Source organism: Gossypium arboreum, chromosome 3 (genome assembly GCF_025698485.1).
Source record: "Gossypium arboreum isolate Shixiya-1 chromosome 3, ASM2569848v2, whole genome shotgun sequence".
In the NCBI taxonomy this organism is placed as follows: Eukaryota; Viridiplantae; Streptophyta; class Magnoliopsida; order Malvales; family Malvaceae; genus Gossypium; species Gossypium arboreum.
In genome coordinates this window covers 18770048-18785390 of record NC_069072.1, presented here as the reverse complement: position 1 = coordinate 18785390, position 15343 = coordinate 18770048, and the positions used below count along the sequence as shown (strand labels likewise).

The following is a 15343-nucleotide window of genomic DNA, read 5'->3' as shown; positions in this document are numbered from 1 at the left end:
TTAAAAATAATTTATTTAACCCAAATTAAATGGAGAATAAATTAAAATTAATTAAATTATGAATTAATACACTTTTTTGGACTATCTTAGGCTGGAAATTAATGTGCCTCGATACTTCAAATTGCTTCTCAGTTTTGTGCTTTCAGCAATGTCAGCCGAGCCAATTTTTTCCCTTTGCGCGAATCTGTCGAAAATAGTCAAAATTAATTAAAATTGAGTATAAAATTAACTAAATTCACCATGTTCATATTTTTAACACAATTTAATTATTTTATAATATTTAATTATTTTTTGACAAGAATTTAATCAGATTTGCATGAATTTAAGTAAGAATGGGTATGAAAAAGTATATAAATTTTTGTGTTTCCAGGTTTTCATTCAACAATAGTAGAAACCTTGCTGAGATCAAACCTAATGCCATCGCTCGAGACACTGTGACCCAAAAATTCGACTTCTCCAAGCCAAAACTCACTCTTACTAAACTTGGCGTACAACTGATTGTTTCTCAAAGTCTGTAGAACGACTCTCAAGTGTTCGGTATGCTCCACCTCATCTCTAGAATAGATCAAGATGTCATCGATAAATCGAACGACAAACTTATCCAATTATGGCAAAAAAAATCCCATTCATTAAATTCATAAACACGGTGGGAGCATTTGTTAAATCGAAAGGCATGACGAGGAACTCGTAGTGACCATACCTAGTCCTAAAAGTAGTCTTAGGCACATTTGACTTGATGGTCGTGAAACTAACTAAAAATTCGACTAAGGCAAGTGCACCTACCAAATAGTAGTATAGTTATGGTGAGACCGGGAATATCGTATCCACGAGGACTAAAAGTACTAGTAATTACTATCTTTTTATTGTTTAACCTAAGAATTAAAGGATGTTTTTAGACTAAAACTAATTATCTAATTAACTAAGATTACGATAGAGATTAAAGTTGGAAAATACTCTTTAGAAGACGATGGAGAAGACAGTACCCAAGGAAGAATCCTCCTAGACTTCACTTATTACTTCTGAATTAGATGATTTATTCACTTGAGTTAATCCGTAGAAATCCCTAGTTTATGTTATTATCTCTCTCAAGACTAAAACCAACTGACTCTAGGTTGATTAATCAAAATCTCTTTCTAATTAAAACCCCTATTGTCGCATTAACTCGATTTATGGATTCCCTTATTAGATTTGACTCTAATCCGGTAGATTTATGTCATCCTATCTCTAGGATTGCATGCAACTCCACTTAATTATGAATGATCTACTTCTAAACACGGACTTTTTCTCCACTGAATAAGCACATTAAAAACTTAAATTAATATCCTGTAATATTAAAGCAAGAATTAGAACTCACAATTAAGAATAAGAACAAGTATTTATCATATAATTCAAATAGTAATAAGATTCATCTTAGGTTTCATCTCCCTTAGGTATTTAGGGAGTTTAGTTCATAATAATGGCAAACATCTCAAAATTGGGAAAACAACAAAACATAATGAAACCAAAGAACTTCTAAGAAAATTGAATGGAGATCTTTAGTCTTAAAGTAGATCCTGCTTCTAAGTTGATTCCGATGGCTATCCTTGAGTATTTTCTGCCTTCTACTCTGCGTGTCCTCTTTGATCCTCTTCTAGGGTGTTTATATAGACTTTGGAATGCCCAAAATAGCCCAAAATTGGCCTTTTCTGAATAGAATTAGACTTTGGCTTGACAGGGACACGGTCGTGTGCCACGCCCGTGTGAAGGTGCTCACGCCGTGTGCAATTCTGACTTGGTTTAATGTCGACACTACCATGACACACGGGCGTGTGGTTTACCCATGTGAAAATGCCTAGGCTGTGTGCAATTCTGAATTAGGCCCAGATTTTTCCATTTTTGGCTCATTTCATGCTCTTTTTTCTATCCTAAGCTCTCCTGAGTATAAAACATGAAATTAAAGGATTAGGAGTATCAAATTCACTAAATCTTATGATAAATCATCCAAAAATATGCCAAGAATGGGATAAAAATATGTATATATTATGGTTTATCAAATATCCCCACACTTAAGCATTTGCTTGTCTTCAAGCAAAATCCTTAACACTTAATTAAAATAAATTCTTTTTAGCTTACAATTCTCATCAATACTATATCGAAGTAAACTACAAGCAATCGTATATTGAGAATTCAACTAAAATAACATCAAAGTTTCACACAATCTATGTTGAGCATTTTAATCATAAAATCATAGGTATCCCTCTTTATCTAAGTAATTACCTTTAATTTCAAATTGACACGAGTTGATATCCTCACTAAAGATTCACTCAAATTACTCAAAGTGTTTAAAGTTCAATAATTAAGCGCTCAATAGTCAAACATGAAAAGTTATTACCATAGACTTGCATGAAAATCAGATCTCCACCATTATAAATAAGGTGATACACAAATCAAAAGGTATTTAACAGGGTTCTAATGCGGCTTGGGTTATAGGTGTGGATAAAGGCTGAAAAAGAGGGTTAGAATCGAGATTAATTTAATAAATTACCAAACTTAGAAAAATAAAGCTAATTACTGAATTACAAACAACTGCCAAAATTAAAACCATCTGGAGCAAGTCAAGTGAGCTTCTTCTTACTAAAATAAATTTAACTTATCCAAGCTCTTTATAATATGAATATAAATATACGATTTTTTTAACAATAAGAGCAAGTACAATAATGGAAAGTGCATAATAAGGAATAATACAGCAACTTGAATTGAACGAACATAGTTAGGTAACTAATCAAATCAAATGTTGATAAAAAGGGAATCAATAGAAAGGGAGAAATTCTTAACGAATAAAAAATGGTTAAGTTGTGGGTTAATATTAAGGGAAAAATCAAGAACTAATAGTTAAGGCTCAAAGGGGTTCACTAGGGGTCAATTATGTGGGTAGGCTTTTTATGGGGTAAATGGGTTAAAACCTAAGTGCCTTTATCATCTCCGTATATCAAATCAATGGTGTGGTCTCAACATGTATAATCGAAACAAGTTCTAGAATAAAAAATCAATGTTGACACACTCATAACCAATAAAATCAGTGAGCAAGAAAGATATATGCTCTAAAAGGCTCAAAATCTCACAAAAATTATGGGTATTTGATGTCAATCTCGTAAATTCAAAACTTCAAGATAATACCTCAATTAAGGGAAACAACCTAGCAATTTTTAATTCTCAAAAGTCAACTTATCATGCTTGATTCTCTAATGCTTTTAAAGTTTAAATAATCAATGCATAATTACCTATGATCAAATTCAAAACATATCAATAAAAATCATAAATCTATCAGAATTCACTCTAATAATAGTATGAGGATATTATTTGAGAACAAGATAGAGATTCAGGAGTTTTCTAATATAAATAACCCACCCACACTTAAGATGCACATTGTCTTCAATGTACGAAGATAGTTAACGATAATATAAGCATAAAATCATAGAATAGGGGAAAAGTGAAACTACTGTGAATTTGGATATAGTCCTTGAAAGAGCAGAAGTGGATTTAGAGACATTTGACATGATGTGTATGAGATATGTATACAGAGGTGAAGGTGGTGGTAGAGGTTGGGTTCCACAATCACAGTGCCTAGCGAAGAGGTTATCGTAGTGGTCGGTGTTGTGGTGGCTATGGTCGTGGTCGAGCAGGACATGGCAGTCGTGGGGGACTGTTTGTATATTTCTGAGTAGCACCAATCGACTGAATCTTTTAAAACTGCGATGTCATCAGTAATGTTTTAGGGAGTTATATCGATAGGGTTGTTATGGTTGGTAATAATGAAATAACTAGATAAAAGAAAATTTAAATTATACTAATAAAAGTCTTTTAAGAAAATGATAAATAAAGATAAAAAGAAATGCAAAAATAAAAATAAAATAAAACGAAAAACAAATTGAAAGATAAATGGACTTAAAAGTCCTTATCGATAGCTAGATCGTGAGGTGGTGGTGCTGGAGGCGATATGTGAAAATGCTGGAAAATTTGTTGTAGAGTCGCCTCGATGCTGTCGAATCGCTGAGTGCAATATTGCTCAAAGCAATTAAGGTGGTCAGAAATTTCAGACAATGAAGCAACCGCATGAACTGGTCAGTGACTCGGTAGTGGCTGAGAAGGTGGGTCCTCCTGAAAGGCAGGGATATCGTCAGGAATATCCTCGGCGTTATCCTCACCAGTAGCTCAGGCAGGTCGGTATTGAGGAGGATCGAACCCACGATGACGCTCTATCATCCTTATATGGAGCATACTTTAGATGCCCTGTGAGGACATCTGGCTGATGAATGTGAGCGATGAGGATTGTACCTATGTATTGAGGAGCCCAAAGTATCGAGCTAGTCGAGTCACATACGGGCCAATGCTAATTTTCGATGTCGCTCTATTTGATGGAGGAAAGCAAGGGCGATGAAGTATTCAAGGTCAAAAACATGCCCTTGTCTCATGCTCCACAGGAAGTATGCGTCGTGAATGTTAATGACGCCGGTACTCTCTCGTATCCCTGCTAAGAGTGTGGAGATATCGCAGGGCTGGAGCTAGAGTCGATGCCTTTGAGCGGTTGGGGTCATAGATGCCTGTAGCAGGCATCATGGCTGACCAACATGATGAAGGCACATAATGGATGTGACGATGGAGGTGTGGAAAATTGTCGGCCTCCATAAACTCGTCTGTATAGAGTCCCAAGGCGACGCTGAATTCTGGGACAATCAGCTGCCGTACTAAACCACCAAGGTGGAATTGGACTATTCCTGGGTCATTGTATTCTACCATAACTGTTTGCAACTAAAACGTTGAGCATAGTTCCAAGGTGAACTTTAGATATGTCAGCTCGATGATATCAAATAAGCGGTCCCACGGAGTGGTGGTAAGGAGGGCTCGAACTGAATCAACTAGGTGGACTTGCTCTAGTGCGGCCCAATTGATACAACGGCCCACACCAAGGGGTCGGACATATAGAATCTGAAATAATTCTTCCTAGGGCCTTGGTGGAAATTGAAGGAATGGATGGCAGATCTCAGTAGTGGCATTGGAAGAGGTCGCACCTGGTCCCTCATTTTTTAGAGGCAGAGATGGAAGTTTTCTTGCCTCTAGTGTTTGTCATGATGTACTAGAAAAAATAGAATAGTTCATCAATTAATAAGCATCCAAACACGTAACCAAAAATCGAGTCTTGAAGAGTCAAAGTAGTCCTAATAGTAAATTTCTCCAGAATAGGGCGCACAAGTATCCAATCACGCACAACCAAAGCAAAGTTATCAAGAATCAAAGTGATGCAAATAAATCAAATGAAGAGTTCTGACCTATAGAAAAATTCCTGGTGTTCTGGAGGCATCAATAATTATTTAAAAAATTAATTTTAATATGAAGGAGAAATCAATAGTAATATAATCCAGGAGACTAAACTAAGAGCAGAACTATCCTAGTAGTTGAGAATGGGACAGAAGGTGATTAATATAAAGTTTGTATGAAGAATGGCAGAGAGTATAAGGAAAATAGAAATAAATAATAGAAATGAGTATACTAATAATGATAAAAAGAAGTAAATAAAATAAAATAAATATGAATAGCATAAAAGAGGGGTAACAAGATATAAAAATCGACGGTGGGGAAAGCGGCGGCTGGAGGTTCGGTGGTTGCCAGGGTAGGGACGGTTCCTCGGCGTAGGTAAGAGAAAAGAAAGTAGAGTAAATATGAAGGAATAAGGGAGGGGGAAAGGGGAAAGAATGGGGAAGAAAGAAACAAAGAGGGAAGGGAAGTGGGGTGTTGGTCGCTGGAAGTTCGTCGGAGAGTGGTGGCCGAAGTGAAGGGATGAATAATGGGGAAGATGAATAGTGGTAGTGGGGTTTTTGATGTGTGATATTCGTAACAGGTTTTAAATATTTATAAATTAAACATTCTTGAGACTAACTTATTATCACGATTAAGGCAAGTGTACCTATCGAACAGTAGTATAGTTCAGCAAGACCGGATTGTCGAACCTAAAAGAACTACGAGTACTAGTATTTACTTTTTTTATTATCTAGCCTAATATTTAAGAGGTTTGGTTGTCTAAACTAATTACTAACTAAGAATGCACAAAAAGAAAAACTTGGGAAAATACTTTTTGGAAAATTCGATTGATTGAGACAATACCTAAGGACAAATCCACCTAGACTTCACTTGTTATTTGACTCTAAATCAGACGATTTATTCATTTGAATTGATCCATAGAAATCCCTAAGTTATATTATTATCTCTCTTGAGAATAATAACGTCTAACCCTAGGTTGAATAATTGAAATCTCTTTCTAATTAACACCCTAGAATTGCATTAACTCGATCTATGGATTCGCTTATTAGGTTTCACCCTAATCCGGCAAAATCTTGTCACCCTATCTCTAGGTGCGCAATCAACTTCGCTTAATTATGAAAAATTTACTCTTAGACAGGGTCTATTCCTCCTCTGAATAGGAGCTTAACTTGAATCAATATCCTCGAATATCAAAACAAGAATTAAGAACACATAATTAAGAACAAGTCAAATATTTATCATACAATTCAGATAACAATAACAAGATCTATCTTAGGTTTCATTGGCCTTAGGTATTTATCGTTTTAGTTCATACTTATGAAAGAAAACATCTCAAAAGCATAAAATTAACAAAACAAAAGAAAACCCAAAACTCCTGAAGGAACTTGAAGGGAGATCTCCAGTCTTGATGATGAATCCAGCTCTTGAGATGGATTAATCGGCTTTCCTTGAGTAATTCCTTGCTTCCTACTCTGCATCTCCCTCCCTAAGTGTCTCCTCAAGTGTTTAAATAGGCTTTGGAATGCCTAAAAGCCCTCAAAATTGGCCTTTTCTGAATTGGACTAAACTTGGGTTCGGTAGGGACACGCCCGTGTGCGATTACTGAAGGCCATGGTCAAGGCTGTTAAATGGGCACGGACGTGTGATCCACTCATGTCAGTCGTGCTTCGATCCTACCAAATTGACACAGCTGTGTGACATGCCTGTATGAGGAAGTCTAGGCCATGTTGTTTTACCATGTGGGTCCATTTTCTCCGTTTTCTTCCCGTTACTCACTCTTTTTACTCTGTTATGCTCTCCTAAGTATAAAACATGAAATTAAAGGATTAGGAGCATCGAATTAACCAAATCTAAGGAGAAACCATCCATAAATGCGTTAGGCATGGGGTAAAAATATGTATAAATTACATTTTATCAGTTTGAAATAGGGAAGGTGAAAAAATTAGGGTTAGAGGACAGGGTAAATAGGGGCCACGGTCGTGTAATCCCCATTTTGGACCACACGGTTATGGTCCATGCCTGTGTGGTGTGTTCTTAGCCCGTGTTTTTCGTGAAATCTTAGTCAGTGTCACACATGGTCCTTTTGACACGCCCGTGTTTATAAGCCGTGTGACCCACACGGCAGCGTCGTATGGCCGTGTGCACATTCATTCATTTCTCCCACGCCCGTGTTAGGTACACCTCACCCGTGTCTGGTAATCAATATAATACACGGCTTTCGGGCACGGCCGTGGCTTCGGCCCGTGTTTTATTCTGACTTGTTGAATGTTTCGATCTTTGAGCAAGTTCCTACACAGCCTCTAACATGCCAGTGTTAATGACTGTGTGGTGTCCACGGCTGCCTAGCATGGCCTTTAACGTATGCCATGTCTCTGCTGATTTATTTGAGGAGTTGAAGTGCAGTTTCACCACGGTCTGGGACATGTCCATGGCTTGAACTGTGTGGTGCACACAGCCATGGCTATTTATCGCAGCTCGTGTGTCATTCTATCTTGGAAAAACTTCTTGTCCTATTTTAGCACGACCATGGCCACGCCTGTGTTTCATACCCGTGGTGAGTACACGACCTAGGACAGGTCTGTGTGCCAGGCTGTGTATGCCGAAATACCTGTAGTTAGATTATAAAAATTGGAAAAAAATGAATTAAAGTTATTTAGTGGGGTTAGTGCTCGGGTTACCTCCCGTAAAGCACTTATTTAGAGTTTAAGCTTGACTTTACCTTGTGGGTATGTTTAGGTAGATTCGCGGAGCTGTATCTCCTCTCCATTGTCTTTAAAATCCTCACCATTATAAAGTTTAAGACGATGTCCATTTACCTTGAAAGTGCTTTGGGTTGGGTGACTTACCTCTGCTATGCCATATGGAAAGAATGTTTGGACTACGAACGGACCTGACCATCGTGATTTAAGCTTCCCAGGAAACAATTTGAGCCTTGATTTATATAGTAGGACAAGGTCTCCAGCTTCAAATTGCTTGTGTTGCTTTAAACGAGCATCATGGCGGCGCTTTGTGGCTTCTTTATATAGTTATGAGTTCTCATATGCGTTAACTCACCATTCATCTAACTCGTTCAGCTGCATCAATCTTTTTTCACCTGGAGTTTAGGATCAAAGTTTAGGAATTTTATAACCCAAAATCCTTTATGTTCTAATTCGAATGGTAAATGACAACTCTTCCCATAAATAAGTCTGTAAGGGGATGTTCCTAATGGGGTTTGAAATGCAGTTCTATAGGCCCATAAGGCATTATCTATTTTCTTTGCCCAATCCTTCCTATTTGACTCTACAGTCTTTTCTAGGATACGTTTAAGTTCTCGGTTTGCGAATTCGACTTGTCCACAGGTTTGAGGATGGTAAGGGGTGGCTGTTCTATGGTAAACTCCATATTTCTTAAGGGTTTTATCAAATTGAGTATTACAAAAGTGCATACCCCTATCACTGATAATTGTTCTAGGTGTTCCAAATTGAAAGAAGAGTTTTTTGAGGAACTTCACCACCACTCTAGCATCATTAGTAGGTAAGGCTTGGGCTTCCACCCATTTGGACATATAATCAACGACTACTAAGATATACTTATTCCCAAATGAGCTAGGGAATGGACCCATGAAGTCAATACCCCATATATCAAATATTTCGCATGAAAGCATGTACGTTTGAGGCATTCCGTCACACTTAGAGATATTACCTGTTCATTGGCATTTATCACAAGAAGTAACATACTTGTTAGCATCTTTGAATAGAGTGGGCTAATAAAAACCTGATTCGAGTGTTTTATGTGCGATCCTAGTTCCACTGTAATGTTCTCCAGTCGGTCTTGAGTGGCAATGTTCCAAGATTTTAGTTGCTTCTAGCTTTGTAACGCATCTTCTAATGACTTGATCTGCACATATCCGAAAAAGAAAAGGACATTCCCAAAAGTAGTCTTTCACATCAGTAAAGAAATGTTTCTTCTGCTAATGTGTCAACCCATTTGGTGTGACGCTAGCAGCTAAATAATTCACAATGTCTGCGAACCAAGGTTCCTCAGAGTCAGATATAGCAAAGAGTTGTTCTTCTAGAAACGAGTCATTTATCTCATGTTCATCGAGCTCCTTGAGATATAGGTTTTCTAGTCTGGATAGATGATCTGCTGCGAGATTTTCTGCTCTCTTCTTATCTTGAATTTCTAAATCTAATTCTTGCAACAATAAAATCCATCTTATTAGTCGAGGTTTTGAATCTATTTTAGTGAGGAGGTATCAAAGATCAGAATGGTCAGTGTAAACGACAACTTTAGATAATATTAAATATGGTCTAAATTTATCGAATGCAAAAACCACAACCAACAATTCTTTCTCAGTTGTCGTATAATTTTCTTGTGTGGCTGTCAATGTTTTGCTAGCATAATAGATTGGTTGAAAATGCTTGTCTTTCCGCTGTTCAAGAATCGTGCCCACTGCAAAATCACTTCCATCACATATTAGTTCAAAGGGTAAATTTCAATCACGTGCAACTACAATTGGAGCATTAATTAATTTTTCTTTAAGAGTATTAAATGCTTCGAAACATTCCTAACTGAAATTGAAAGGCACATTATTTTCTTGTAAATTCGTTAAAGGCTTAGCTATTTTAGAAAAATCTTTAATAAATCTTCTATAAAACCTAGCATGGCCTAAAAAGCTTCGAATAGCCTTAACTGAACTAGGGGAAGGTAATTTCTCAATAGTTTCAACTTTTGCTTTGTCAACATTTATTCTCGTACAAGAAATTTTATGGCCTAACACAATCCCTTCACGAATCATGAAGTGACATTTTTCCCAGTTAAGCACAAGGTTTGTTTCCTCACATATCATTAAAACTCATTTTAAAATTTTAAGGCATAGATGGAAAGAGTTACAAATAACGATAAGTCATCCATAAATACCTCCATAATGTCTTCCACGATTTCATCAAAAATGGCCAACATGCATTGCAAAAAAGTAGCAGGAGCATTAAATAATCCAAAAGGCATTCATCGATAAGAAAACGTACCGTATGGACATGTAAATGTCATTTTCTCTTGGTTCTCAGGAGCTATTGGGATTTGGAAATAGCCAGAGAGTCCATCTAGGAAGCAATAATACATATGCCCAGATAATCTTTCCAACATTTGATCAATGAATGGTAAGGGAAAGTGGTCTTTTCTTGTGGCATCATTCAATTTCCTATAATCAATGCAAACTCTCCATCCCGTGACCGTTCGCATTGGAATTAATTCATTCTTCTCATTGGCCACAATAGTCATGCCTCCTTTCTTAGGAACAACCTGCACAGGACTCACCTAAGAACTGTCAGAAATCGGATAAATGATTCCAGCATCTAGAAGTTTAATTACCTCGACTTTTACAACTTCTTTCATGTTAGGATTCAGTCACCTTTGAGCTTGCACACAAGATTTATATTCATCTTCAATTAAAATTTTATGTGTGCAAAAAGAAGGACTGATCCTTCTTATGTCAGAAATCTTCCAAGCTATGGCTCTTGTGTTCTCCTTCAACCCTTGGAGTAACTCGTCCTTTTCGGTTGGCTGTAAATCTGAAGTAATATTCACTGGTAATGTGGAATTATTTCTAAGAAAAACATATTCTAAGTGATTTGGTAGTTGCTTTAATTCTAATTTAGGAGGTTTTTCAACTGAGGGTTTTAATTTTAATTCATTGTTTACCTCAATACCCTCATAGCTCTTCTATCTCAGTGAAGGCTCATTAGAATTTAGTTCAGCTTTTACCTTACCTATCACAAAATCATCATCATTTACCTCCTCTCCTTGGGCAAGACATAGTTTTGACATGTCCTTATGTACGATTTCCTATAAAAAGTCTTGAGTAGCATGATCAATAGAATCAATAAAATAACATGATTCATCCTGTTCCCTAGAAAATCTCATGGCATCATAAATTTTAAAAATGATCTCTTCGTCACCTACCCTAAGCACAAGTTTACTGCCACTTACATCAATAACAGCCCTAGCAGTAGCTAAAAATAGGTGACCTAAAATTAAAGGCACCTTAATGTCCTCATCCATGTCAAGCACAACAAAATCAACAAGGAATATGAATTTATCTACTTTTACAAGTACATCCTCTATAATACCCCTAGGATATTTAACAGATCTATCAACTAGTTGAATACTCATCCTAGTAGGTTTTGGTTCCCCAAGGCCAAGTTGCTTGAACATTTTGTAGGGCATCAGATTAATGCTAGCACTTAAATCAACTAGAGCCTTCTCAACATTTAAACTACCAATTAAGGAAGGAATAGTAAAACTTCATCGATCTTTCAGTTTGGTTGGTAGTTTATTTTGGAGTATGGCCGAGCACTCCTCGTTGAGTTCCACTATAGACAATTCTTCAAACTTCCTTTTATTTGTTAGAAGCTCCTTCAAAAATTTTGCATTTGTAGGGATCTGTGAGATAGCTTCAACAAAAGGTAAGTTAATATGTAACTGTTTAAAAAGTTCAAGAAATTTACCGAATTGTGCATCCATGCGGTCTTTCTTCAACTTTGCTAGGTATGGGATTGGTGGTTTATATTCCCTCAACACCAATTTTTCATTGTTTTCGGGTTTTACCCCCTCATATTCTTTTTTGCCAGCTTCTGGTGGTGGCTTCTTTTCAGATTTAGCTAACACCTTTCCGCTCCTTAATGTAACTGCTTTCACATGCTCTTTTGGATTGGGTTCAGTATTACTAGGTAAACTCCCCGGTGGTCTCTCTGAAATTATCTTAGCGAGCTATCCTATTTGATTCTCGAGCCCTTGGATTGATGCTTATTGATTTTTAAGTGCAGTTTCAGTATTCTGAAAATGAGTCTCCACTACTGAAATAAACTTTGTCATCATCTCCTCAAGGTTCGGCTTTCTTTTCTTACTGGTAGGGTTGTTGTTGGAAGCCTGAAGGGGGTGGTGGTTTCTGATTGCTTTGGCCTCCCCATGAGAAATTTGAGTGGTTCCTCCAACCTGCATTGTAAGTGTTACTATAAGGATTATTTTGAGGCCGAGGATTATTTCCCATATAATTCATTTGCTCGTTCTCCATGTTATGGTCATAGGATGGATATTCTAAATTGCTCATTCCACCTCCACTCACATCGCACTGCATTACTGGATGAACTTGTGTAGAACCAAGTAAGCCATCAATTTTTCTATTCAAAAGTTCTACCTGATTGGAAAGCATAGTAACCAAATTGACATAAAAAATGCCGGCTACTTTCGTTGGCTTTGTCCTCATGACTTGCCACTGATAATTGTTCAGTGACATCTCTACTATGAACTCATAAGCTTCTTCTGGTGTCTTATTATTGATGGTTCCACCAGAAGCTATGTCAATCATTTGTCTAGTCGAGGGATTCAAACTTTTGTGGAAAGTTTGAACTTGTAGCCAAAGAGGTAACCCATGATGAGGGCACCTTCTCAATAGATCCTTGTATCTCTCCTATGCATCATAAAGTGTTTCTAAATCCTCTGCACAAAAGAAGAGATATCATTCCTTAATTTAGCCGTCTCAGCCGGCGAAAAATATTTAAGCAAAAATTTTTCAATCATTTGTTCCCAAGTGGTGATTGACCCTCGTGGTAACGAGTTCAACCACTGTTTAGCCTTATTCCTTAATGAAAAGGGAAACAACTGAAGGCGAATGGCATCGTCAAAAACACCATTAATCTTAAAGATATCGCCGAATTCTAGAAAATTTGCTAAATGAGTGTTTGGATCCTCGTCCTGCAACCCATCAAACTGAACAAACTGTTGTATCATTTGAATAGTGTTAGGTTTCAGTTCAAAATTATTTGCAGCAATAGCAGGTCTAACTATACTCGATTCAGTTCCTGTTAGAGTAGGTCTAGCATATTCATACACAGTACGAGGAGCAGGATTCTGATTTATTGGATTTGCAGCAACCATAGGATGTAGCGGATTATTCTGATTATCAGCCATCTCCTCGATTGTAGTATGAATATCACCCTCTCACTATTCCTCTATGTATTGTAGGCTTTGCCTTATTTCTCTTCGATTTCTTCTAGCTGTGCTCTCAATCTCACTATCAAAAAGCAAAGGTCCTGACGAGTTTCTTCTAGTCATAAACTATAAAAACTTGCCAGGAGCAAATAAAAGAAAATTTAGTATTTAAAACAAAAAAACCAAAATTAAATTGCAATAAATAAAAAATGGCTAAAGTAATAAAAATTAAGCGTTCCTAATATCTTAGTCCCTGGCAATGGTGCCAAAAAAACTTGATGGTCGTGGAACTAACTAAAAATTCGACTAAGGCAAGCACACCTATCAAACAGTAGTATAGTTATGGTGAGATCGGGAATATCGTATCCACGAGGACTAAAAGTACTAGTAATTACTATCTTTTTATTATCTAACCTAAGAATTAAAGGATGTTTTTAGACTAAAACTAATTATCTAATTAACTAGGATTACGATAGAGATTAAAGTTGGAAAATACTTTTTAGAAGACCAATGGAGAAGACAATACCCAAGGAAGAATCCTCCTAAACTTCACTTATTACTTCTGAATTAGACGATTTATTCACTTGACTTAATCCGTAGAAATCCCTAGTTTATGTTATTATCTCTCTCGAGACTAAAAACAATTGACTCTAGGTTGATTAATCGAAATCTCTTTCTAATTAAAACCCCTATTGTCGCATTAACTCGATCTATGGATTCCCTTATTAGATTTGACTCTAATCCGGCAGATTTATGTCATCCTATCTCTAGGATTGCATGCAACTCTGATTAATTATGAATGATCTACTCTTAAACAGGGACTTTTGCTCCATTGAATAAGCACATAAAAAACCTGAATTAATATCCTGGAATATTAAAGCAAGAATTAGAACTCACAGTTAAGAATAAAAACAAGTATTTATCATATAATTCAAATAGTAATAAGATTTGTCTTAGGTTTCATCTCCCTTAGGTATTTAGGGAGTTTAGTTTATAATAATGGCAAAAATCTCAAAATTGGGAAAATAACAAAACATAAAGAAACCAAATACTTCTAAGGAAATTGAATGGAGATCTTCAGTCTTGAAGTAGATCCTACTTCTGAGCTGATTTCGATGGCTATCCTTGAGTATTTTCTGCCTTCTACTCTGCATGTCCTCTTTGATCCTCTTCTGGGGTGTTTATATAGACTTTGGAAGGCCCAAAATAGCCCAAAATTGCCTTTTTCCAAATAGAATTAGACTTTGGCTCAATAGGGACACGACCGTGTGCCACGCCCGTGTGAAGGTGCTCAGGCCGTGTGCCATTCTGATTTGGTTTAATGTCGACATGGCCATGACACACGGGTGTGTAGCCTACCCGTGTGTGGTTTACCCGTGTGAAAATGCCTAGGTCGTGTGCAATCCTGAATTAGGCCTAGATTTGTCCGTTTTTGGCCTATTTCATGCTCTTTTTGCTATCCTAAGCTCTCCTGAGTATAAAACATGAAATTAAAGGATTAGGAGCATCAAATTCACTAAATCTTATGATAAATCATCCAAAAATATGCCAAGCATGGGATAAAAATATGTATATATTATGGTTTATCATGAGTCTTTAACTCTCAGTTGATAGTATCCGGATCTCACTATCTTAGAAAAACATGCTGCTCATTTCAATTAATCGAACAAGTCGTCAATCCACGACAATTGATATTTCTTGGTTGCATCTTATTTAACTGCCGGTAATCTATGCACAGCCTTATGGACCCATCTTTCTTTTTCACAAAAAGCATCGGAGCACCTCAAGGTGAAAAGCTTGGTCTCACAAAGCCTTTATATTGTGACTTTAGTTCCTTCAACTCAGTCGGAGCCATTCGATACAGAGCAATCAAAATAGGTGTTGTTCCTGGCATTAGCTCTATACCAAATTGAAAATTCTCTATTAGGGGGTAACCCGAGCAATTCTTCTGGAAATACGTCCGCATATTCGCATACAACTGGTATTGTCTCAACCTTCAGCTCAGACTCCTTAGCATTCATTATAACAGCCAAATAAGCTTTACAACCTTTCCTCAAACATTTCTGGGTAGACATTG

The 15343-nt window shown here is 36.9% G+C and overlaps 1 non-coding gene across 1 annotated transcript; it reads left to right on the top strand.

Annotated features, from left to right (window-relative positions):
* The first annotated feature begins 12701 nt into the window (after nucleotides 1–12701).
* On the top strand, nucleotides 12702–12807 carry LOC128290996 (small nucleolar RNA R71). The gene has a single exon (XR_008280773.1). It is a non-coding gene; the product is annotated as a small nucleolar RNA R71 (small nucleolar RNA).
* Nucleotides 12808–15343: the final 2536 nt, after the last annotated feature.